The sequence below is a fragment of the Ambystoma mexicanum genome, chromosome 6p (genome assembly GCF_040938575.1).
Source record: "Ambystoma mexicanum isolate Mex_15411 chromosome 6p, UKY_AmexF1_1, whole genome shotgun sequence".
NCBI classification, from domain to species: domain Eukaryota; kingdom Metazoa; phylum Chordata; class Amphibia; order Caudata; family Ambystomatidae; genus Ambystoma; species Ambystoma mexicanum.
Genome location: NC_090935.1, coordinates 1,073,377,196 through 1,073,402,680, shown reverse-complemented (window position 1 = coordinate 1,073,402,680; position 25,485 = coordinate 1,073,377,196).

The following is a 25,485-nucleotide window of genomic DNA, read 5'->3' as shown; positions in this document are numbered from 1 at the left end:
TGGTGTATTGCACAAAGGGAATGTGATGATCTCTTGTGCATCTTACACGTCACCCACATGCCGACAAACACCCCTTAGAGACCTATTACTAAGGAAGCCATATGGCCATGAACAAGCCTTACGACTCTCCTTACCTGGGAACAATACCATAGCACGTAGATAGAGAATGCCTCACATTAACATTCTAATTTTGTCATCAACAACAGTAAGCGTGTGAAAAATGGGGGTTATCCTGTTAGATCAGGGGGCCCTATCGCATCCACATACTTATGCTATTTTCTCCGATTTGTTTTTTAGAGACTTAATGCAGTGTCACAGCCTCACGGCTCTCCCTGCTTTGGAATATGACCACAGCACGCCGATATACAACGCTGCATACAAACTTATCGACTCTGCCTGCAATAGCGGTAAGCGGGTTAGAAATGGGAGAGGCCCTGTTTGATCAGGGGACTCCACCTCATTCCCTTACTCATAGCATTATTTTTGACTTGCTATCTACATACTTATTACAGTGTCAAGCGGCCCTTTGATTAAGACCTCCCGTCTTCATCTTGAATTCAAAAGAGTTTGGTTACACCCTTGTGGCATTTAAACCGTGCCCTTTCTCTTAAAAATTCTCGACAAAGTGGCATACATGCAAATACAAAACTTCCTTGAAACCAACCACCTACTCGGAACCCGCCAATCCGGATTCCGTCCACAACACGGGACTGAGACAGCCCTAATCAATCTTAAGGCCCAAATAGATCAATGCAGAGACAACGGCCAAGCAGCCCTACTCCTCCTGCTAGACCTCTCAGCTGCATTTGATTTAGTTGACCATACAGTCCTATGCAGCCATCTAGACTCTGCAGCCCACTTCTCTAAAGAGGCCATAATATGGATCAAATCCTTCTTGAGTAACCGAACTATGAGAGTCTTCTCTCCATCAGCCTCCACAGACCCGATTTCCATAACCTGTGGTGTACCTCAAGGATCTTGTGTGTCACCTACCCTTTACAATGTATTCACAAAGCCACTCTTCGACGAAATGGATCATCTGGGTATCGCCTACACCAATTATGCAGACGATACCCAGATCCTCCTTCCGCTTTCAGGAGACTACGTCGAGGATCTAGCTCTAGTGAATAAAATCTACAGCATCGTTCAGGCATGGATGGCCACACACGGCTTATGCCTGAACGATGACAAAACTGAGCTTATTATCCTAGGCACCCCGACATACATATCCAAACTCAGCCCGGATTATGCCAATTTCATTATCAATGGGAATAACATAAAAGTAGCAAAGGAAGTGAAGACCCTAGGCTTTTACCTAGATGCCACCTTGAACTTTGATAAACAAGTGAACTCTCTAGCCTCACCTACTGCATTCACATGCAAACTTATCAGAGCCAGCAAACAATTCCTCTCTACAGACAGCTGCATCACGCTCGCCAGAGCCCTTATACTTTCCAAATTGGATTATTGCAATGCACTATACATTGGGGCTAACAAACAGACCATACATAAAATCCAGGTCCTCCAGAATAATCCCTTGAGAGCAGCTCTCACGATTAACAGAAATGAGCTTATATCCTCGGTAAGAAGAAAATACAAATGGCTATCCTCTTCTGATAAAATTCAACTCAAAATTGCCTCCTTTACCCACAAGTGCCTCAACAACAAAGCACCACTCTACCTTAAGGATAGGCTACATCTAAGAACCTCGACCAGACCCACAAGAACAGCAAACGCAAACTGCCTACAAGTCCCGCGATTCAAACTCGCTACCATAGGAGGACACAGCTTCCCAGTCAAGGCTGCACAGCTGTGGAACTCACTACCCCATGGCATTAGAGAACCCCAGCCCTTTGTGAAATTCAGACAGAACTTGACCAATTGGTTGAGAACTAATGACACCTAACTACCCTGACTTGCTTGTAACCGCTGACAAACTTACCTGAAGTTTGACTTGCACCCCTTCACCAGGCTATTTGTATCTGACTCTTTCTTCATGCACTGGAATGCTCCGGGTGCCTGTATACTATTACTGTATATATTATTATTTTATATTCCTCTCAAGAATACCTGCACATGTAAAACTTTGTTCTGGACCTAGATCCTGCCTTGTATTTATCTGCCTAAGGTAAATTGTCTGATGACCACTGTCCTACTTACCATGTACCTGTAACTAAGCTGAGCATATTCTTGTCGTGTGCGCCCTGATGCCCCAGGGTCTGGCGCGCGCTATAAATAATAAACTAAACTAAACTAAACTAAACTCTGCCTGTGGGCAGGTACGACAATCTCACTGTTTTTCTGCAAACGGAAATATTTAACAGGATTATGATATAGCATTGCTTTTTTACTGATGATCTCCAACTTGGGTACATTTAATATCACTTTTACAGAATACTGAGTACCAGGTGACTACTGTTTTTGTGGGCAAAGCCACAGCACATGCAGTGCGAATAAGAAAAGCCATTAGAAAACTGCATAGCCTGACCACCTAAAGACAGGTAAGATTCAGACTCCCCATAAGCATTCCTCAGTTACCAGCCTGTTGCTTATGTGACCTCCTTATGAGAAAAATATTGCACATGGACTAAAAGGAACCCTATATTAATTTCTCTAGGTTACCTAGATTTAAAGTTACTCTCTACACACCTGGAGAAACCACGTTTAAGGACCTTCCCCCCGCTAGACTACTAAAGATTCACAGTTGGCATCCACAACAGGTATGAATATGCTAGTTCAGGGCATATTATTCATGAAGGATTTGGATCAGTATAGAATAGTTAATCAAAATGTGTTTCATTATGCCCTACACAGCGTTTGTTTAAAGAGAAGGCCAATTGAATTTATATGAAACCCTGCTCCTGAAGAAGGAATATCGGATCCTGAAACACCTTGAGCTTTTGTGCAAATTTGTTTTCTTTCCTTTTTTTTGTATAAAATCTCCTATGTTCGATACACTACTAATGTTGTTTTTTGATGAGTTGTTACATCTGAAATAGTATATTGTACAATATGATTTAAATATTGTCACCTAGTAGTCACATTACAGGTTTACTAGTAAAAATCTGAAAATAACATGAAAAAACCCAATTGAAAGAGTATTTTGTATATGCAACATATATGTGGACAATCCACTGTATTCTAAATTTGCCTCATTAGATAATTAGTATATTTCAAGTTTTACTTGTCTGTTGACAATATCCTGAGTGTGCACGGGACGCAAGGATTCCACAGACCGTGGACACCGTTTCTTTTTGTCTTGTACCACTACGACCTAGTGTCAGGGTCGATATACACTCCTGTGCACCTCACTACTCCCATTAAGTTAAGTATACAATTTTAAAATAGATAGGTGTACGTCTCTATAAACCATTGTTTGACCGATGGAGAATCCACAGATGCAATGTGCTCTAAAGGTAATTTGGGGGAGGGAATAGGATGCAATCACACCAGGCTAAAGATGGGGAGGATGAAAGAGGACACCAGCTTTTTGGGGGAATACCGGGGGAATCTCATCATTACTGCTTGAATAACGCAAGATGCGCTCAGAAAAGAAACTGCATCACAAGAACCAAAGAGTAATAGGAGTTAATGGAAGAGGACCACAGAGGAAAAAAAAAAAAGGAGGGTGTGGGGGGACCATGGAAAGAGGAGGGGCACATGATGAGTTCCTGTGAGGAAGGGAAGAGTTTTTGAATTTCAAGTGTTATTTCAAGTGTTATCGGGGGAATAACAGGGGAATCTCAAGAGATTCAGAACTCTGTTGACATTATCAGGGGAAAACGAGGGGAATATGTCCATTATAGATAGTGGAAAAAAATTGTTCCCATTTGCATTGATCACTTCTACTATTTAGGGGTAATGGGTATTAGTGCCATTGGCCATGGCCAAAGACCATGGCTAGTGGGCAACGTAGAAACCTATCGGTGTATCATATACAGTAGCACCACCAAAATCCATGGCTAGTGGGCCCCAAAGTAACCGATTGGTGCAACATGTACAGTGACCAAGGACAAGTGCCATCACTAATGGGCCCCAAAGAAATTAAGGTATAGCAAAACCCATGACATTCAGAGAGAGTTAAGGCCAATCAGATTTAACATGAAAAATACATTTCAACAAAACCTTTGAAATTCAGTGAAAAAACCTTGTTTAAGAGAGAGTTAAGGTAACCAGGTTTATTGCAAAAATAAATTCAGCACTCACATTTCAAACAAGTCCATTTAAACTATGCTCCCCCTGTTGCACAGGGTATAACTGTTGTGTAACGCCTCGCTGAGTGTGTTGTGCAATGTAAGGGGAGGAGATGTGTTGTATATGGCTTGGCTTTGCAGAAGGAATGTTGTGATGTCATGTGGAGTGTTATGCCTTAGTAATGGAATGCATGGGTGAATGTTCTAACCTGGTCAGTTGGTCAGCAGAGGCCTGGGTGATGGGCTGCCACTGTTTTATATGTCCTACTTGTAACTTAAAAGTAACTTAAATGACTGCCTGTAAACATACTTATGAAGCTGTTAATAAACCTGGCACGTCAATCTAAGAAGGCTGGTAGTCACTTCATAACATTGGCGACGAGGATGGGATGCTTTCAAAGAAGAATCTGTGCTGGAAAACTGCTGCGGGGGGTGCAGGAAGAAGGAGAAGGACAACACTGCCCCCAATCCAAGTAAGGCCCATCACCCAGGGAAGTAGATGGGGAGGAAGGAGTAAGGAAGTTATGTTTGGACTTTCTCTGTACAGAAGGGAGGTCTTTTCTTGAAGATCCTCCCTTTGAACTGCATGCAGTGCTGAGTGCTGGGTCTGGAAAGGGAAGGAGTGCCCCTTTATGGGAGAGAGACACTGTCCTTGTGCAGAAAAGTGTCTGGACCAACCCGCTCAAACAGGTTGGAAGAATGGTATCGTGTTAAGAAACTGTGAAGGGAACGCTGTCCCTAAAGCTGGAGAAAGGGGTCTGCCCACAAACTGAAGTAGGGAGAGCGATATCATCCAGGGCAAAGAAGGGAAGTTGTGCATATGACTTGTGCCCATATGGTGTAAAGTGAGAAGAATAGCCGATCACCCATCCTTTTGTGCTCCAGCCTTACAATAAGAAAATGTCAAGAAGGCGAGAGCGAAGAGGCTCGGTCCATCAGTCATTTCTTAGGACACTGTTCATTTTCAGTTCCGGCATATGAATCTACCTTCATTGTGTAGATGCGAAGGACTCGGAAGTGGGATTGTCCATTGGGATATTTTCCTGTCAGGAGCTCCGACAAGCTTGGATGTCCTGTGGGAAATGGTGACGTCACATAGCAAGCACAGAGGCCCGCCGATGAAGTGGAATGGCCATTTCTTGCAGAGAGGCATTGTCTGTTGCTACGTCGCCACAGCGGGTGGAAGAGCTGCTGCGTATTAAAACTGTGATGAGGGAGTGGGTTATCCTCACTTGAGGACGCAGCTGACGGAAGTGTAGGCTGCCTGCGCCACGCATCTACAGAGCACAGAGGATTGTGGCATGCGGTCCCAGAAGGGTGCAGATGTATTGACACCCAAGGACAGCGCACCTTCGTTTGTGAAGGGGTAGAGGCACAATCTAGGAGTGTGCCCTCTATGGACTTTTCGTTCTCTTTATAGAGCAGTTCTGCAGAGGGACAGTTGAGTAGTAGCAAATGGGAGTGAAAGTGGCTTTAGGTGGTATAATAGTATTGGTGGCTGGAAACTAGCAAATAAGTTTAGCAGTAATAATACCGACTGGAGAATAACATTTTGAGGATTTTCAGGATGGACTTTTAGGGAAAAACGTGAAGCAACATGATGTATTATTTTATGATGTTATCCATGTTAATATTGATTTTGGCATGCATGGATATCAGTATGGTTGGTAATTGATGTCAATTCTGACGCGCATTTTCTTGTGGGTGGCTGCTTTTGGGTGATGTGGTCATATATGAAGTCATAGAATAAACCTTTTTGAGGATTTTCAGCCTTTAGGTTGTGTAAAAGCGACATGGACTTTTAGTATGGAGAAAAGTGTATGATATGGTGCAGAATGAGTAGGGAAGTTAGAGTTTCCGAAATGTTTAGTTTTTAATTACTTTGAGGATTTTCAGCATTTATGTTGTCCCATGGCAATATGGACTTTTAGTTGACAGCATGGACTTTTAGGATTGGATCTGGGTCGGTTCATGCCATCTAATGTTTTAGAGACTAGATGTAATTTCTTTGAGAATTTTCAGCTGACCTTGTATTGGTGGTAGCTCCTTCAATACTGGTATGGATGGGCTGTTGTGCAGTATTTTCAATTCTGGTATGGATGGGTGTGGTTATGAGTGCCTTTAATCCCGCTTATGGATGGTGCTTACATAGATGTTATGAGTATGGTTTAGCTGATGGTGATTGTGCCTGGTCAGCATGTTTGACCTACCAAATGTGGTTGCTGGGTGGTACCTCCAGCAATGTATTCACTATGGTATGGGCGCGTCTGTGGTAGGGGTGTGCATGGTTCAACAGTGTAGGTGTGTTAATGGTGGTAGCGCCACCAGTTTGTCGGGCGTAACTATAAATAGGTTATGCATGGTTACTCCACGTATGGCTGTATGAGGTGGCAGCGCCACCTATCGTCGGAGTGTGACTGAGGTTAGTCATGCAAGGTGACTGGTTTGGTATCTGGGTGGTAGCACCCCCAGCAGGTGTAGGGGTATGTGAGTACGGGTGGTAGCGCCCACAGTTTTGGTATGGACATGTCTTTAGTATTAGGCATTGCATGGTGAAACATTACCCCGAGATTGTGGTTGACTTATCACAAATAATTTTCCTATTCTCTTGCACATGCGGTGCGGCTGTTTTTAGCTGTACTGTGTGCGCTTCTATGACTTTTTTCACCCTCATCAGGGTCCAGTGTGACAGGGAGATTAGTTGTTGGACCTGGTGTGCCTGGCCAGTGCATCGGGTATGAGGTGGGTGATAGTGTGTCAGAGCACACGTTGCATGCCAGCCCTGATGATGATGCAGAAGGAATGTTGTGATGTCATGTGGAGTGTAATGCCTGAGTGTTGGAATGCATGGGTGAATGTTCTAACCTGGTCAGTTGGTCAGCATAGGCCTGGGTGATGGGCTGCCAGTGTTTTATATGTCCTATTTGTAACTTAAAAGTAACTTAAATGACTGCCTGTAAAGATACTTACGAAGCTGTTAATAAACCTGGCAAGTCAATCTAAGAAGGCTGGAAGTCACTTCGTAACAATAACCACAATGAGACATCACTTGTGGCATCCATAATTACAACATACATGACATCACTAATGAGATCAATAATTACATTGTATATGACCTCTTTTGATACGTAATAACAACAACATGACGTGTAGCAATAGACTTATATAGAAGTATGACATGATCTGTGGAGCATTCATTTGTGTACTTAACTTATACAATTAAAAAAATAATATTTGCCATTACACAAATTGTTTGAATTTCATGTATTAGTATACATAAGCTGTTTGAGCTGAGCCCTGCAGGCAGCCTGTTTAGCGGTCACCTGTTGACTGTCACTTTAATGCACTGCTAGTCATCAAAGTAGTTCAGCACCTGCGCTGAGATAGACCATTCTCTGTGTGAGCATTCAAAGCACCAAATACTTATTGTATTGAAAGTAGCAAGAGAGTGTGTGCAGTTCAGCACCTGTGCTGAGATGGGCCAATCTTCGTATGAGCGCTTGTTCGCTCAAAGTACGTAGTTTATGAAAAATATCACAATCTGTTTGTGCTGGGACAGCCGTGCTGATCATTGAGCTGCAGCCAAACAAGAATGATCAATAAGTCGTGCACTGGCTCCTTCCCAGGGAGCCACACCCGACGCAGTATGTCGTGCTCACCGGAAGACAGACTCCCGGATGCTGTTGGGAAATGTAGTCTCGTAGCTATCGGGGAGTGGGCCAGTGCCCAGAGGTGAGCGAGTCCACTCACAGGCCCTGCCCGCTCTCCCCTTGCTTCTGCTGCAACGCTCTAACGATTGCAAAACAGAGCGACGCAGAGACTTTGTACTGCCTCACAGATTGCACTGACTACCAGCATACACAGCTCGAGCCTCTCACAGGTTCACATGTGTGCCCTGGCACGTTAAGCAGCACTGAGTGATATAGATGGACTAATTGGATTAAAATTCAATAACAGTGATGAACAACTCTATCGGCTGCCCCCTTACAGGGATCTTCCCCCAATCTCCTACTATAACAGACCATTCCAATACATATGTAAAACCCTGAATCACAACAAACATCATAAAGAGAATTAGTTGGGAGTATTAATCTGCCAGAGAACAGCAAGAAGAAGAGGAAGGGACCCAGGCAGGTCTCGACATATAGAGGTGTAGTGCTCCCTGATTGGAGGAGAGAGGATCACTCAGGGCTACAGAAGAGAGAGGAACTATGGGGTATAGTAGTCCCTATTTCGTCAGTTTCTTATTTTTTCTACAGTTGGTTACTGATGTTTTAAAAAAGAAAAATATAAGGAAAGTTGATCGTTTTGAAAGGCTGCTAGAAGGTAGCGAATAAAGAAGTGAAGCCTAATGTGTGCCTCTGTTTCTTTAATAGAATCAAGACTACCTTAGATGTAAGCTTGGGTAATCTTCATTCTACTCTGCTTTTCTTGCAGGCTCTCAGTCACATAGAGAAAGCAAGACAATGAGAGTAACATGTAATTGCTTGCCTTATTGCAAACATTGACTCTCTTTCAAATATTTTATTTAATGGGCTTTCAATCCCCCTCCCAAGCATGTTCGCTGCAACTCAGGTTGAAGCTTTGTCATTGGTGTTGCAACCTGCAACCTGCAACTCATATATTTGTGCTGATTCAACATTTATAATGTTTTAAAACACAATTGTTTTTCATCCAGGAATAACACCATCATTTGATAAGTAATGCTAATGAGTATATGAGTTACCTTTTTCTGCATATATTTACACTAACAGGTGGTAGATTTGCATAGGCATTATTCATTTGTCCTTCCGACTATTTTTAAGCATATTTCTGAGCCTACACTAACGCTGGTGGAATCTTTAGAACGTCTGCACAGGCGTGCATGCAAAGTTCTACATAAACAAGCATTACAGTAAAAAAAAAACAATATCTTTCCTGTATAAAAAATAGGAACAAGAAAAACACGTGAGACAGGCCCATCATCAAAATCTGGGTACCTTTATGTGCACTCACAGTTTCACGTTTTCTGCTTTTGTTATAGGAGCAACATAATAACCTCAATATACAGGATCCAATTAATCCCTTGAAGTTCTTTCTTATCTAATCAAATTGAATCACCGGAGACACCTTTTGGCTGAAAACTTGCAAACTTATTTTCTGCTGAGAAATGCGCAGCTTAAAGAATAGGTTTATGTGATCATAAACTTAAGTGTTGTGATTGGGTGATGTTTCCTGCTTCCAGTATAATGTAGCAATTATATCGTTGCTCTTGACATTTATGTTTGTTAATGGTTCTCGTGAAAGTATATTGAGCATCACACATAAACAATGTATTGACTTTTGAATCGCAGGACTATAGCAACGCAAACGCAACTACACATTTTTAGACAGGCAACTAAAACATACTTGAACATTTTCTGTGGGTTGAGGGAAATTACTTGGTTATTCGTGGATTATTTGTTTTTTTCCAATTCAGCTAAAATGCAGTTTTACTACAATAACATAATGCGTGCACTTTATTTTGTCTGTAGAATTTCAGCTCATGTTATACACACACACACACACACACACACACACACACACACACACATACACACTGCAAATGCTTCAGTGGATCTGAGGGAAAGAGGTTTAATGACTCTGCCTGATCACCATCAAGAGTTCAGGCCCAACAATGTATAAGTCAGAGCTATCATTGACTGCCCGTTAAGTAGCTGTGACTGAGCTCAAGACTTGGCCTCTACAGAAGGTCTAGGCTAGGCAGGAAACAGCAAGAATGATGTAAAATAGCCAACAGCTAGACAATAGAACAATGATTAATGGAATGGGTCCATGGTGCTATAAATCGGATTATATGGAATAAATGTATGCAATTTATTTTACTAGCCTATTCGGCCTGTCGGTCCAAAGGAAAGCAGGGAAATTATCAAACATTACTTTAGTTGTCCTGCAATCAAGGAAAGGCCCAGCCAAGAGGGAAATTAGCCTTAGCTGTGAGTTGGTCCACTCTCACATGTCTCTGTAGGATGTTAAAGAAAATAGTGTCCACCAGCCATGACCAACTGTCACTTCACTTGATTATCAATTTCCTAATCTCTACTGTGACTTAAAAGTAGCAGAATATGGCATTTTGAAAATGAAATAGTTGCTGAAGGCCTCCATTTCCAGCCATACACATCAGACACGTATTGCTTCCAAGGAAGCATGTAGTAAAACAGTTTTGAGATACTGAAAAATATGTGATGGTAAAAGCTCAACACATGGATGAGGCAGGATATGTAGGCATTGCATTAAAGCAATAGGCTTCTGGAGTAAATTATTTCACAAAAAGAGGATGAGACAAGGTTCTGTCAAGAGAACACAGGCAACAGACAGGGCTTGTATGGTCCTGAACCACTTTAGAACAATATCACCATTGTTTGTGGCAAAGAATTTTGAAAGTTAAAAACATGTCCTGTGACAAGAGGATGCAACAGAATACTTGGCCCCTGATCCGTGATGCAGGGTTTTAGTTACTTTAGTTCTAGGTAGAGTTACAATGTTGAAGTAGGATGTCTGCAACAGGTTTTCCAAATATTACCAGTCACACTGGATGGAAAAGTGTGCTCTCACTCACAGAGTTCAAATTTAGGTTTTTCTTTGACACTTTTGCCTATCGCACATTCTTGCACACTAAGGTCCTAATTCATGGAAATTTCTGCAAAGGCCCTTTGCACCTATAAAATGCACTTTGTGCAGTGCAAAACACAATTTCCCTATTCATGGACCAGACTTTGTGTGACTTTTTGTGGTCTGTCACTACTTTGCATTGTGCTGATTGCTTTTCGTGACACACCGTTCAAAGTGTGGGAAGGCAAGGTAGAGAGTGTGCCAGGAGTTCTATGCCATAACACATTTTCCATAGGTACTGGGGGCCATTGATTGCGTGCATATTGTGCTACAGCCCCCAGAGCGACAGAGTACATTTACCACTAACGGACGCATTGGCTTTGAATCAATGTCCAGGCCATCTGCGATGCAAAGGGAGCCATAATGCATGTCAATGTAAATTTCCCTGGAAGCGCACATAACAGCTTACTGTACTGCCAGCCACCACTATACCGGGACCTAGCATCGGGTACCTTTGGCAACACCTGGCTCATCGATGAGTATCAACTATCATGCTCATGCAAGCAGTCATGTGACACACAGAATAACAGACTATGACCCACTGCTTAACATATTTGTTGAAATGACAGCATATCTTAAAAACCGTGAAGAAGAAACAAAGAATCTTTTTACTAAGAACGATATGATCCATGTTTTCTTATGCACCAAGTTCATCCGCCTGGAAAGAATTTCCAAAAAGGAAATAGACACATATTGGGAGAAGGTCTCCCTTGAACATTATGTACAGAATGATCAAGTACCACATGGTTTAAGAATACTCATATTCCCAAACTTCAACAATGATGAGGATAAGGACTTGGCTGAAGCTTAGGAGGCAAATTTATGCAACAGTTCTATGAAAATGATTGATCTGCTAATTGAGCATGCATCACGAGAACATAAAAGAGCTGTGGAAGGGATAGAGTCAATCAAAAAAGAAATAACAGAGGTGAAATCGAATGAAGCAACCAAACAAAAGAATAATGAGAAAATGTATGATATCTTACAAATATACCAAGATGAGGTCAAGCTAAGGAAATTAAGAAAACGTTATCGTGATCAAAGGGATTACAAGGAGGACCGGGTTTATACTTTCCAGGCAAAATATGAAATCAGTACGAAAGCATCATCAAGGAGCTCAACAACTAATACATCATCAGCAAGCTCAGATGGTGAGTCTGATTCAGAGAATCCTGATCAGGAATCAATAAAAATCATTGAAGATAAAGGATACATGAATCAAATCAAACGCTACAAAAAAGGTAACAGAAACATCATACAGAAAACTGTCTGTTTTCAACTACCCACTGTAACAACTAAAACCAACCCAATCCACGGAGGAAAGGAAGGGGGGGCAAATGGCGAGAACGCTGAAGTAACAACAGAAAACAAAAGACATACAAGGGCCAGCTCGAAAGAGGCCAGCAAGACCAAATAGAAGACTTAGTATTGAATCTATCAAGAAGAAATATAACAGAAGATGAACGTAAACTATTCAATAAAGGCCTTTCGTTTGCACCATCAAGTGCACTAAAAGTAGTAGACATACACATTGATTTATTCAAATTTACATGCAAGCTTAAATTGAAGAAATATTTTGTGACTAAATCACCGGGACACTTTGTCAGAAAAGATGTGGCAACGCCAATCAGTGATTTATCAATACAGGGCATAGAGGATACGTATACATTACGATCATTAACAGAGGATGATGATTTTGAGATGAGAAACTTAATTCATGAATTGCAAATTTGTCCAAACCTGATTACATCAAAGGAACTTAAAGGAAAATCCAAATGTGTTCCCCAATAACCAATGGACAATGTTATCAATACATTTTACACAGCAGTCTCACAGGATTTCTACAGATTAATTGGACAGGGACAAAAAACCAAGAGGGGCTTTGATCATGAGAAGGATAATTTAACAATTGAAGAAAAAAGAGCCTTAAAAGAGTTAACAATGGATACATCAATTGTCATCAAAGAGGCTGATAAAGGGGGAAACATTGTCATAATGAATAGGGAAGATTGCTTGCATGTGGCTGCAAAACACCTTAATACTCCAGGTTGCTATAGGCATGTTACCTCAACTTTAAAACAGGAATTATTGGACAAATTGAGGAATCAATTATGAATTGCCACAAAATAGGCATGATTAGTGATGAGGAAAGAACATACTTATTGGTAAAAGACCTAATTACACCGACAATGTATTTTTTACATAAAATCCACAAAACTTTCAATACCATAACAGAGGGCCACGCTATCTTGAGCTGCATTGGGTGGGTGACTGAGAACCTATCTGAATATTTAGAAGGAATACTAAAACCTAGAGCGAGCCTACTGAAATCATATCTACAGGATTCCACTAGTGTTATATGTACTCTACAATCATATAAATGGCAAGGCTCTTTCGCCCTGGCCACCCTAGATGTGAAAGCTTTATATACCTTGATCCAACACAAATGGGAAATAGCCACAGTAGACTACACATTCAGGAACGATTCTACTTCTTACTTTCACCAAATACAGATGCTGAAAGAAATGTTACAGCTGATCTTGGATTCAAACATATTCACATTTGACAACTGCACACACCAACAAATGAAGGGGGTAGCAATGGGGACCAAATATGCCCCAGCCCTAACAAATCTTTTTATGGGCATGCTAGAAGATCAAGTAGTCTATCCAGACCAAGCATTAGGCACACAAATAAAATTGTGGAAGAGATACATAGATGATATTCTGCTATCTGGGAAGGAACATAGGATCTGTTCACTGAATTTATGAAGAGACTCAACCAGAACTATTTCAATATTGAATTCACAGGGGAATATCATGCCAACCAAATTAATTTCCTTGACCTGACTATCAAAGCCGAAGACAATCATTTGGAAACTTGGACCTTCAGAAAGGAAACAGAGGTCAACTCAATACTGCATGCCAAATGTTGTCATCATCGCACAACAATTCAAAATATACCTTTGGGAGAGTATATCCAAGCTAGACGGAACTGCCAGAAACAAAATAAATTTGAACAAGAATGTAAACTTTTGGAAAACCATTTCAAGAATTGGGGCTACCCAATAAATTGTGTTAAAATGGCATTCCAAAAAACGAAAGGCTTGAAACAATCTGAAACATTGCAAAAGAAGACCGTCATATCGGATGAAAGACCAAATGAAGTCATGTTCATTACTCGGTACAACAGAGATTATAACAAAATTAAACAAGTACTTCAGAAGCATTGGTGTTAGGCGGAAACCTGTGCAGTTCCCTCTGGGACCACTGCAAAAGATTTAGGACTACAGGTGTTTGGCAGTAAACCCACTTGGTAGCAGTCTGTACCACACAGATTCACTTGGTAGCTGTGGCTGAGCAGTCAGACTTCCCTCAAGAAGAGTTAAGCAGTATGTGGAGTATACAAGATAGGGCAATTCTTCACAGTAAGACAAGCAAACACGCAACAAGGCTTCAGTGTAAAGATATTAAGGTATTTATTTATAACAAAACATCTATCAAAAACACTATGGCACTATCACGGCAAACAAATCAAATACAATTACTCTACGAAGAAGAAACGATCAATCCCCCTAACAATATTTTGACAAGTCTAGGTTCTACCAGCATCACTTATTTGCAGAGAGAGGTGTATGCCTCAACCTAGATGGCACTCTAATATTAGTTAGGACGGGAGAGAAAAATAAGCAGGTTATGAAATCAACACAGTTCAATACTTCACGGGAAAAATGCAAGGGGCAAGAAGGCAAGATCATAAAGTTCAGAGGCCAGGCCCACTCGGAGAGAGGCAAGGCGATTTGTCCCAAAAAGTCTCTAGTGGAGATGCGTTTGAGTCTTTGTAGCAAATTGTTATCGGCAGATTGAACGAGTTCAGAACAATACGTGAGAAAGCTTGGAGGCGACCCAACGGAAAGGAGAGGATTAAGACACCTCACTCGAACCGATCGAAAGGGAAGACAGGCGGACACGGTACCTTGTTTGTTGAGAGACAGCTCCGGTGGGGGCAGTTGTTCCTGGTGGTGGATGCACGTCGGGTCTTTGCCAAGAGTAGAGATGATCTCGTCGTCGAAGAAAAGTGAAGTCCGGTGCACCACCAGGGAAGAGACTAGCCGCGGAGTGTTCCGTCACAAGGCACCACCTTTTGATCGCGGTACAGGGGTAGTGGCTATCCGGTTGCCGAGGTGCTCTGCACGGGCAATTTGACCACTGCGTCCTGGAACGAAGAAAAAGCAAAGGGGACTGGTTGTTCCCACCAGTCAGGGGAAGAGACTCTCCGGCAGGGAGATCTCCTCTGTCGTCGGGAAGCGGTAAGTCGGTTCCGCAGGGCTCCACCGGAGGTGTCGTCGTGCAGGTCGGCTCAGCGTTACCCTCCTCGGATTCTTAGGTCCTGTGGCGACTTCTGAAGATCCAGTCCCAAAAGCCCTGCTTTTATGCAGAAAACCCCCATTCATTCAGCCTAGCTGTCAATCAACACATGCTAAGTGGTGAGCGGGGAGGCTCACACCTTGGGCCAATCACACCAGAGTGCGACCGGAGTTGGCAAGGCAACTCGGTCCAGGGTGCCTAAACACCCTCCCACACCCCTGTGGTAACCCAGACAGAATGGCACCACTTTGGAGGGTCTCTGTACAGAGGCCCGCCAAAAGTGGAACAAAGGGCTCAACCTTTGGTTTAGGAGTCACAGAGACGAACACAGACGCCATTTTAAAAACCGAGCTCTGGCAGAAAATACCATCCGATAAACTTATTCAAGATAAGTAGACCGGTGGTACGTTAGAGATTAACGAGAAAAAGTATCAATCTCCAACAATGGGACGAATCCCATAGGGTTATGTTCGGGGTCGAACATAACAAGTAGTTTCCACTGCCACCAGCAAAAACTCGACGAGGGGGGACGGGACAGTGCCCCCTCGAATAACAGACCCAGGAGTAATCAAATTGCCCCTACTAGTACGTCCACAATAAGATGGTTTGTACTAGTTCTGTTGTAAATTTAGGTCTAGTAAAGCCAATGGTGACTTTACATGCCCGGGGAGACAGTAGTCAGTCCCCGGGTATGGAGTCTATGGTGGGGGTCCGGTAGGACGCCCCAGTGATACGGCACATAGGGTGCGGTGTAACACATATAGAAAAACATATGAGACCCTATGGAGTAAAAGACCCCATAGCCCATCGAACACATTGACATTCAAAGGAATTACACACATACATGTCCAAGAGTGGAAGAAAAAGAGTCTCACTCTTGGCAGGATGGAAAAAACAAACTCCAGAAATCCAGCAAAGCTGCTGGGGGACTCACTAGGTTAGGAAATTCAGCCTAAACAGAGAATTCTCCCTAACACTCGCCCCCCCCCAAACTAAGGGACAGGAGGATTTAATCCACTCCTGGATGAATCTCATACCTCTAGTCGATGACATACATCCTAGAGAGACCATCAGCATTTTGGTGGTGACACTCTGACCTGTGCTCAATGGTGAAATCAAACCCTTGCAGGCAGATCGACCATCTCAATAATTTTGGGTTTTCCCCTTTCATTTGCATTAACCATCTCAAGGGTTGGTGGTCAGTCTGAATGACAAAAGTAGAACCATACAAGTATGGCCTAAACTTCTTCAGAGCCCACACGATAGCAAAGCACTCTCTTTTGATTGTTGCCCACCTTGTTTCAGGATCCTTCAGCTTGTGGCTGATGAAGCAAACGGGGTGCTCCCTACCTTTCCCATCCAGTTGACCTATTCCTACATTTGAAGCATCTGTCTGCACAATGAAGTGTTGGCGGTAATCAGGAGCTCTGAGTACTGGGGCTTGGCAAAGAGCCTTTTTCAGGTTTTCAAAAGCCTGATTGCACTCCTCGTTCCATCTAACCTTTTTAGGAAATTTGGGCGAGGAGATGACATTCAGTGGAGAAGCTATGGTCCCATAGTTCTCTATGAAATTCCTGTAATACCCAGTGAGGCCTAGGAAGGCTCTCACTTGGGTTTGAGTAGTAGGTGTTGTCCAATTTTGCACAGCTTCAATCTTACTGAGCAAAGGCCTTATTTCCACCTTACTCTGTCCAATTTGGCATTTACTCGCCTTTATGGTCAGATTGGCTCGTCCAAGAGCCTGCAAAACATCTCTCAGGTGGGTTACATGTTCTTCCCAGGAATTGCTGAACACTGCGATGTCATCCAAGTATGCCATGCAGAAGTCCTCCATTCCATTCAGAACCTAGTTTACCATCCGTTGAAACGTAGGAGGTGCATTCTTCAATCCGAAAGGCATTACCTTAAACTGGTATAAGCCAACGGGGGTAGAAAATGCAGTTTTCTCCTTGGCATGGTCTGTCAGGGCTATTTGCCAATAGCCTGACGTCAAGTCAAATGTGCTGAGGAACTTGGTGGCGCCAAGTTTATCCACCAACTCATCTGTTCTTGGCAAAGGGTGGGCATCAGTCTTGGTGACTGCATTAAGAGCTCTATAATCCATGCAGAATCTAAGTTCTTTAGATCCGGCCTTTGGTACTAACACAACTGGGCTAGACCATGGACTAATAGAGGGCTCTATTACCCCGAGATCAAGCATCTTGCTGACCTCACCTTTGATGTGGGTTTGTACGTTCTCTGACATTCGGTATCCTCTGCTTTTGAACGGCAGACAGTCACCAGTGAGTATGTCGTGCTGGCCCCAAGGGGTCAAGCCTGGTGAAAGCGAGAACAGAGAGACAAACTGATTCAACATAGATTTGCACTCTTCTTGTTGCTCGGGTGTCATATTGGAGGAGAGATTTACTCCTTCAATTTTTTCATCTAAAGGTAAGCCTCTGAGGAGATCCGGACGAGCTTCACTCCCTTCTTCTTCCTCGGATGATGCTAGAAGCAACGCTCCTACATCCGGTCTTGAGACATACGCTTTGAGTCGGTTGGTGTGGAAGACTGTCGGAGCCTCCTTGGGATTGCCCAAGTCCACCAGATAGTTGACCTCTCCGAGTTTTCCCACAACTCTGAAGGGTCCCATCCACTTATCTTGCAAGGCCCTCTGCCTTGTTGGGATCATAACGAGAACGAGCTGGTCTTGAGCGAACTCAACCATGTTAGCCTTTTGATCATGCCAGTGCTTGACCAATGCTTGTCCAGCTTTCAAGTTATCGCTTGCTTCCGTCATCATGTGCGACATTCTCCTCCGGAGACCTATCACATAGTCAGTCACTCTGACTGGCTTGGGGGAAGGAGCACTCTCCAACCCCTCCTTAATCAGGGCCAATGGACCTCTGACGGGATGACCATAGAGAAGCTCGAAGGGAGAGTAACCTACTCCCTCCTGAGGAACTTCTCTATAAGCGAAGAGAAGGCATGGCAGTAGAAGGTCCCACTTACGCTTAAGGGGTTCTTCTAAAGCACCTATCATGCTCTTCATGGTTCGGTTGAACAGTTCTACCAACCCATTGGTTTGTGGGTGGTAAGCTGTTGAGAACTTGTAAGTAACTCCACAGGTGTTCCACCCACATGGCTTTCATGTAGTGGGACATAACATTTGACCCCCTGTCAGAGATTACTTCCTTAGGAAACCCGACCCTAGTAAAAATACCAAGGAGGGCCTTAGCCACAGCCAGAGCTGTAACAGTCCTCATAGGAATTGCCTCAGGATACCTAGTAGCATGGTCTACTACAACAAGTATAAACCTGTTGCCTGAGGAGGTTGGAGGATCAAGGGGACCAACAATGTCAATCCCTACTCTCTCAAATGGGACTCCCACGACTGGGAGAGGCACTAAAGGTGCCACATTCTTGGAGCCAACCTTACCAGAGGTCTGGCAGGTGTGGCAGCTCCTGCAGTGTTTTTCCACTTCGGCCCCCATCTTCGGCCAATAGAAGTAGAGAGAGAGCCTTTCCTTAGTGTTCTTGAAACTCAAGTGACCAGCCAAAGGAATCTCGTGGGCTAACTGCAAGAACTGTGGTCTGTTCTCTTGGGGTACTACAAGTCGTTTGTAGTCTCCAGGTGCAGACTCGGTCGGTTCACTGTAGAAGAGGCCATCTTCCCAGTGCAACCTGTATTTCCCAGGCTCTTGCCCTTCAGCCTGAGCTTCTGCCTGGTGGCGAAGACCTTCCAGAGTTGGACATTCCCTCTGTCCCTTACTGAAGTCTGCCCTGCTGGGTCCACCTTCTGCCAGTAAAGACTGCAGCTCAGAATGGTCAACAGGATCCAGATCTCCAATGAGTTCCTGGCCTTCCATTAGCTCTTCCTCAGAATCTAATTCTACCACACAGGGTTGTACATCCCTCTCATCCTCGGCTGGAGGTGGAGTTACGGGTGTAACTTTGGACAACCGCGGGGAAGTCCGTGTTGGCTGCACTGGAATGCTGGCTGCTGGTTTCGGGATAGAAGTCTTAGGTTGCCCTTTCGCTTCTGATTTCTTGGAGACAGCGGCCGACAATTCCAGTGGAGCAGGAGTGATTTCTTTATTCATCATCTCCTGGAGAGTACCGCGCATAGTCCTCTCTCTTGCGGGTCTGGTTAGCTCCTGTAACCGTTTACTAGGAGGTCTGGGAGTATGCGATACAACTCCGAGAGTTTTCAAATTGTAACCCAACAGTACGCGTCCTGGTACCTCACTCTGTATGCTGACAGGTATCTTGACAGTCATGTTGTTACACTGGATGAGAACTGGTAATTGGGGAAGCATCTGCACAGGCCCTCCAGCTAACTTGGTCAGGCGTTTGGGTGCCTTAGCAACATCCTCAGCCTGAAAAAACGATTTATCCACCACAGTTATGCTGGCCCCAGTGTCCCTAATGGCAGGAGTCTACTGACCATTCACCTGGACACTGTCCTTATAATACTCTTTAGTATTATCGGGGATAGAATTATAGACATCTAAATTCTGTTGTTCCCACAACCCCAGAGATACTAAGGAAACGCTGGCTGAGACTCCAATGGGTTCGTCAGCTAGCAGTAGAAAGTTTCCACTTGCCATTTGGACTTCCTCCTCTGGAGCGAAGGCTAAGGAGACAAGCTGGACCCCTGAAGGTTTACCCTTACATCTGGGATCTCTTTTCACGTGGTCAGTCGAGCCAAAAACAAAGCATTTACCGAACGCTTTTTGGAATGGTGGCTTGTTCTTACCTCCTTCCGGTTTGGCACCAGAAGACATACTATTCTGCTGTGGTTTTCCTTGTGGCTTACCCTTCTGGTTTTGTTTGGGGCCCTTTTTGTAATTTGAGTTATTAGAATTCTCTTTTCAGTCTTTTTTAGGCTGATTTCCCTCATCCTTTTTCTGAGTTGCCCCAGAATCCTTATGAGTAGCCCTGTTGGCAACCCATAAGTCAGCAGCCTTAGCTAGCCTCTGGGAATCCAATTCCTTCGAATCAGCCAAGTGCTGTCTGAGCTCAGGAGAACAGGCATCATAAATAGACTCCAACATAAAACGATTCCTCATACCCTCATAAGTGTTCACTTTGTAACCCTTAATCCATCCCTCTACGTTTTTCAACCCTTCACTCACCCAGGTAGCCCAAGGGGTACCATCATGCTTTTTGAGGGTTCTAAACCTATTAAGATACTGGGAAGGGATCTTCCCGAATCTAGCTATCAAAGCTAGTTTCACACTTTCGTAATCCGTCTTATCCGCTTCCCCCAACTCCATTACCACATCAGTCGCAACAGGAGGGAGCATAGAGAACAACCAGGGAAGTAAATCATTCCCAGTGATGTCCTGGAGCCCATGATTGTACTCAAACAGTTTCAACCAATCCAACACATCCAATCTCGGTTCATACATACCCACTAATTCCTTTGGCATCTGGGGTCTTTTGGGACTGGAGCTCCTAGAGGAACCAGAGGAGAGAGAAGCATTTTCCATAGGCAACTTTTTCATCTCTAACTCGTGATTAAGTTCTATTTCCCTGAGTCTTAACTCAGCTTGCTTCTGCTCAGCCTGGGCATTCATCCGTCTGAACTCGAGCTCTTGGTTTCGTTCAGATTGAGCCAAGAACCGTTTGTATTCTAATTCGAGCTTCATTTTTTCAAGTTCAAAATAAGCAGGGTTACTTGTGGGACCTGGTATGGGCCCCGTAGGCACAGCTGGTAAGGCAGGTAGAGGAGCAGGGCAGACAGTTTTGTTAGCCTCTCCGTCCTCGTCAGCCTCTTCATCGCTATCATCAGAATTACGATTTAGATCAACACCATCACTGTTATCTACATTTGCTGGAGAAATTGGTTCCTCTGAACCAGTACCCAGACTTTGGTTCGCCAGCAATCTCTATATTAATTCTAACTTCTTGCCTCTTAAAGAAAGATTCTCTTGCCTACTGAGAGCTCGCAAACTCTCAGTATTTTCACCTGACAAGGATTCTTGACTGTAAGTTTCCATCGTAGACATGTTTTTGAAAGTTGCTTTTTAGTGCTAGCTTTGTGGTTAGTTATCCTAAAGTGTCGAAAAGCACTCTAAACTGTATACTCAATACAAATCCCACAGTTGTACACCAGTGTTAGGCGGAAAACTGTGCAGTTCCCTCTGGGACCACTGCAAAAGATTTAGGACTACAGGTGTTTGGCAGTAAACCCACTTGGTAGCAGTCTGTACCACACAGATCCACTTGGTAGCTGTGGCTGAGCAGTCAGACTTCCCTCAAGAAGAGTTAAGCAGTATGTGGAGTAGACAAGATAGGGCAATTCTTCACAGTAAGACAAGCAAACACGCAACAAGGCTTCAGTGTAAAGATATTAAGGTATTTATTTATAACGAAGCATCTATCAAAAACACTATGGCACTATCACGGCAAAAAAATCAAATACAATTACTCTACGAAGAAGAAACAATCAATCCCCCTAACAATATTTTGACAAGTCTAGGTTCTACCAGCATCAATTATTTGCAGAGAGAGGTGTATGCCTCAACCTAGATGGCACTCTAATATTAGTTAGGACGGGACAGAAAAATAAGCAGGTTATGAAATCAACACAGTTCAATACTTCACGGGAAATATGCAAGGAAAGAAGGCAAGAACCACAATACATCATAAAGTTCAGAGGCCAGGCCCACTCGGAGAGAGGCAAGGCGATTTGTCCCAAAAAGTCTCTAGTGGAGATGCGTTTGAGTCTTTGTAGCAAATTGTTATCGGCAGATTGAACTAGTTCAGAACAATACGTGAGAAAGCTTGGAGGCGACCCAACGGAAAGGAGAGGATTAAGACACCTCACTCAAACCGATCGAAAGGGAAGCCAGGCGGACACGGTACCTTGTTTGTGGAGAGACAGCTCCAGCGGGGGCAGTTGTTCCTGGTGGTGGCTGCACGTCGGGTCTTTGCCAAGAGTAGAGATGATCTCGTCGTCGAAGAAAAGTGAAGTCCGGTGCACCACCAGGGAAGAGACCAGCCACGGAGTGCTCCGTCACAAGGCACCACCTTTTGATCGCGGTACAGGGGTAGTGGCTATCCGGTTGCCGAGGTGCTCTGCACAGGCAATTCGACCACTGCGTCCTGAGGCGAATAAAAAGCAAAGGGGACTGGTTGTTCCCACCAGTCAGGGGAAGAGAGTCTCCGGCAGGGAGATCTCCTCTGTCGTCGGGAAGCGGTGAGTCGGTTCCACAGGGCTCCATCGGAGGTGTCGTCGTGCAGGTCGGCTCAGCGTTACCCTCGTCGGATTCTTAGGTCCTGTGGCGACTTCTGAAGATCCAGTCCCAAAAGCCCTGCTTTTATGCAGAAAACCCCCATTCATTCAGCCTAGCTGTCAATCAACACATGCTAAGTGGTGAGCGGGGAGGCTCACCACTTGGGCCAATCACACCAGAGTGCGACCGGAGTTGGCAAGGCAACTCGGTCCAGGGTGCCTAAACCCCCTCCCACACCCCTGTGGTAACCCAGACAGAATGGCACCACTTTGGAGGGTCTCTGTACAGAGGCCCGCCAAAAGTGGAACAAAGGGCTCAACCTTTGGTTTAGGAGTCACAGAGACGAACACAGACGCCATTTTAAAAACCGAGTTCTGGCAGAAAATACTATCCGATAAACTTATTTAAGATAAGTAGACCGGTGGTACGTTAGAGATTAACAAGAAAAAGTATCAATCTCCAACAATGGGACGAATCCCATAGGGTTATGTTCGGGGTCGAACATAACAAGTAGTTTCCACTGCCACCAGCCAAAACTCGACAAGGGGGGACGGGAAAGTGCCCCCTCGAATAACAGATCCAGGAGTAATCGAATTACCCCTACTAGTACATCCACAATAAGATGGTTTGTACTAGTTCTGTTAGTAAATTTAGGTCTAGTAAAGCCAATGGTGACTTTATATGCCCGGGCAGACAGTACTCAGTCCCTGGGTATGGAGTCTATGGTGGGGGTCCGCTAGGACGCCCCAGTGCTACGGCACATAGGGTGCGGTGTAACACACATAGAAAAACATATGAGACCCTATGGAGTAAAAGACCCCATAGCCCATCGAACACATTGACATTCAAAGGAATTACACACATACATGTCCAAGAGTGGGAGAAAAAGAGTCTCACTCTTGGCAGGATGGAAAAAACAAACTCCAGAAATCCAGCAAAGCTGCTGGGGGACTCACTAGGTTAGGAAATTCAGCCTAAACAGAGAATTCTCCCTAACACTCGCCCCCCCCAAACTAAGGGACAGGAGGATTTAATCCACTCCTGGATGAATCTCATACCTCTAGTCGATGACATACATCCTAGAGAGACCATCAGCATTTTGGTGGTGACACTCTGACCTGTGCTCAATGGTGAAATCAAACCCTTGCAGGCAGATCGACCATCTCAATAATTTTGGGTTTTCCACTTTCATTTGCATTAACCATCTCAAGGGTTGGTGGTCAGTCTGAATGACAAAAGTAGAACCATACAAGTATGGCCTAAACTTCTTCACAGCCCACACGATAGCAAAGCACTCTCTTTTGATTGTTGCCCACCTTGTTTCAGGATCCTTCAGCTTGTGGCTGATGAAGCAAACGGGGTGCTCCCTACCTTTCCCATCCAGTTGACTGAGTACGGCACCTATTCCTACATTTGAAGCATCTGTCTGCACAATGAAGTGTTGGAGGTAATCAGGAGCTCTGAGTACTGGGGCTTGGCAAAGAGCCTTTTTCAGGTTTTCAAAAGCCTGATTGCACTCCTCGTTCCATCTAACCTTTTTAGGAAATTTGGGCGAGGAGATGACATTCAGTGGAGAAGCTATGGTCCCATAGTTCTCTATGAAATTCCTGTAATACCCAGTGAGGCCTAGGAAGGCTCTCACTTGGGTTTGAGTAGTAGGTGTTGTCCAATTTTGCACAGCTTCAATCTTACTGAGCAAAGGCCTTATTTCCACCTTACTCTGTCCAATTTGGCATTTACTCGCCTTTATGGTCAGATTGGCTCGTCCAAGAGCCTGCAAAACATCTCTCAGGTGGGTTACATGTTCTTCCCAGGAATTGCTGAACACTGCGATGTCATCCAAGTATGCCATGCAGAAGTCCTCCATTCCATTCAGAACCTAGTTTACCATCCGTTGAAACGTAGAGGTGCATTCTTCAATCCGAAAGGCATTACCTTAAACTGGTATAAGCCAACGGGGGTAGAAAATGCAGTTTTCTCCTTGGCATGGTCTGTCAGGGCTATTTGCCAATAGCCTGACGTCAAGTCAAATGTGCTGAGGAACTTGGTGGCGCCAAGTTTATCCACCAACTCATCTGTTCTTGGCAAAGGGTGGGCATCAGTCTTGGTGACTGCATTAAGAGCTCTATAATCCACGCAGAATCTAAGTTCTTTAGATCCGGCCTTTGGTACTAACACAACTGGGCTAGACCATGGACTAATAGAGGGCTCTATTACCCCGAGATCAAGCATCTTGCTTACCTCACCTTTGATGTGGGTTTGTACGTTCTCTGACATTCGGTATCCTCTGCTTTTGAACGGCAGACAGTCACCAGTGAGTATGTCGTGCTGGCCCCAAGGGGTCAAGCCTGGTGAAAGCGAGAACAGAGAGGCAAACTGATTCAACATAGATTTGCACTCTTCTTGTTGCTCGGGTGTCATATTGGAGGAGAGATTTACTCCTTCAATTTTTTCATCTAAAGGTAAGCCTCTGAGGAGATCCGGACGAGCTTCACTCCCTTCTTCTTCCTCGGATGATGCTAGAAGCAATGCTCCTACATCGGGTCTTGATACATACGCTTTGAGTCGGTTGGTGTGGAAGACTGTCGGAGCCTCCTTGGGATTGCCCAAGTCCACCAGATAGTTGACCTCTCCGAGTTTTCCCACAACTCTGAAGGGTCCCATCCACTTATCTTGCAAGGACCTCTGCCTTGTTGGGATCATAACGAGAACGAGCTGGTCTTGAGCGAACTCAACCATGTTAGCCTTTTGATCGTGCCAGTGCTTGACCAATGCTTGTCCAGCTTTCAAGTTATCGCTTGCTTCCGTCATCATGTGCGACATTCTCCTCCGGAGACCTATCACATAGTCAGTCACTCTGACTGGCTTGGGGGAAGGAACACTCTCCAACCCCTCCTTAATCAGGGCCAATGGACCTCTGACGGGATGACCATAGAGAAGCTCGAAGGGAGAGTAACCTACTCCCTCCTGAGGAACTTCTCTATAAGCGAAGAGAAGGCATGGCAGTAGAAGGTCCCACTTACGCTTAAGGGGTTCTTCTAAAGCACCTAT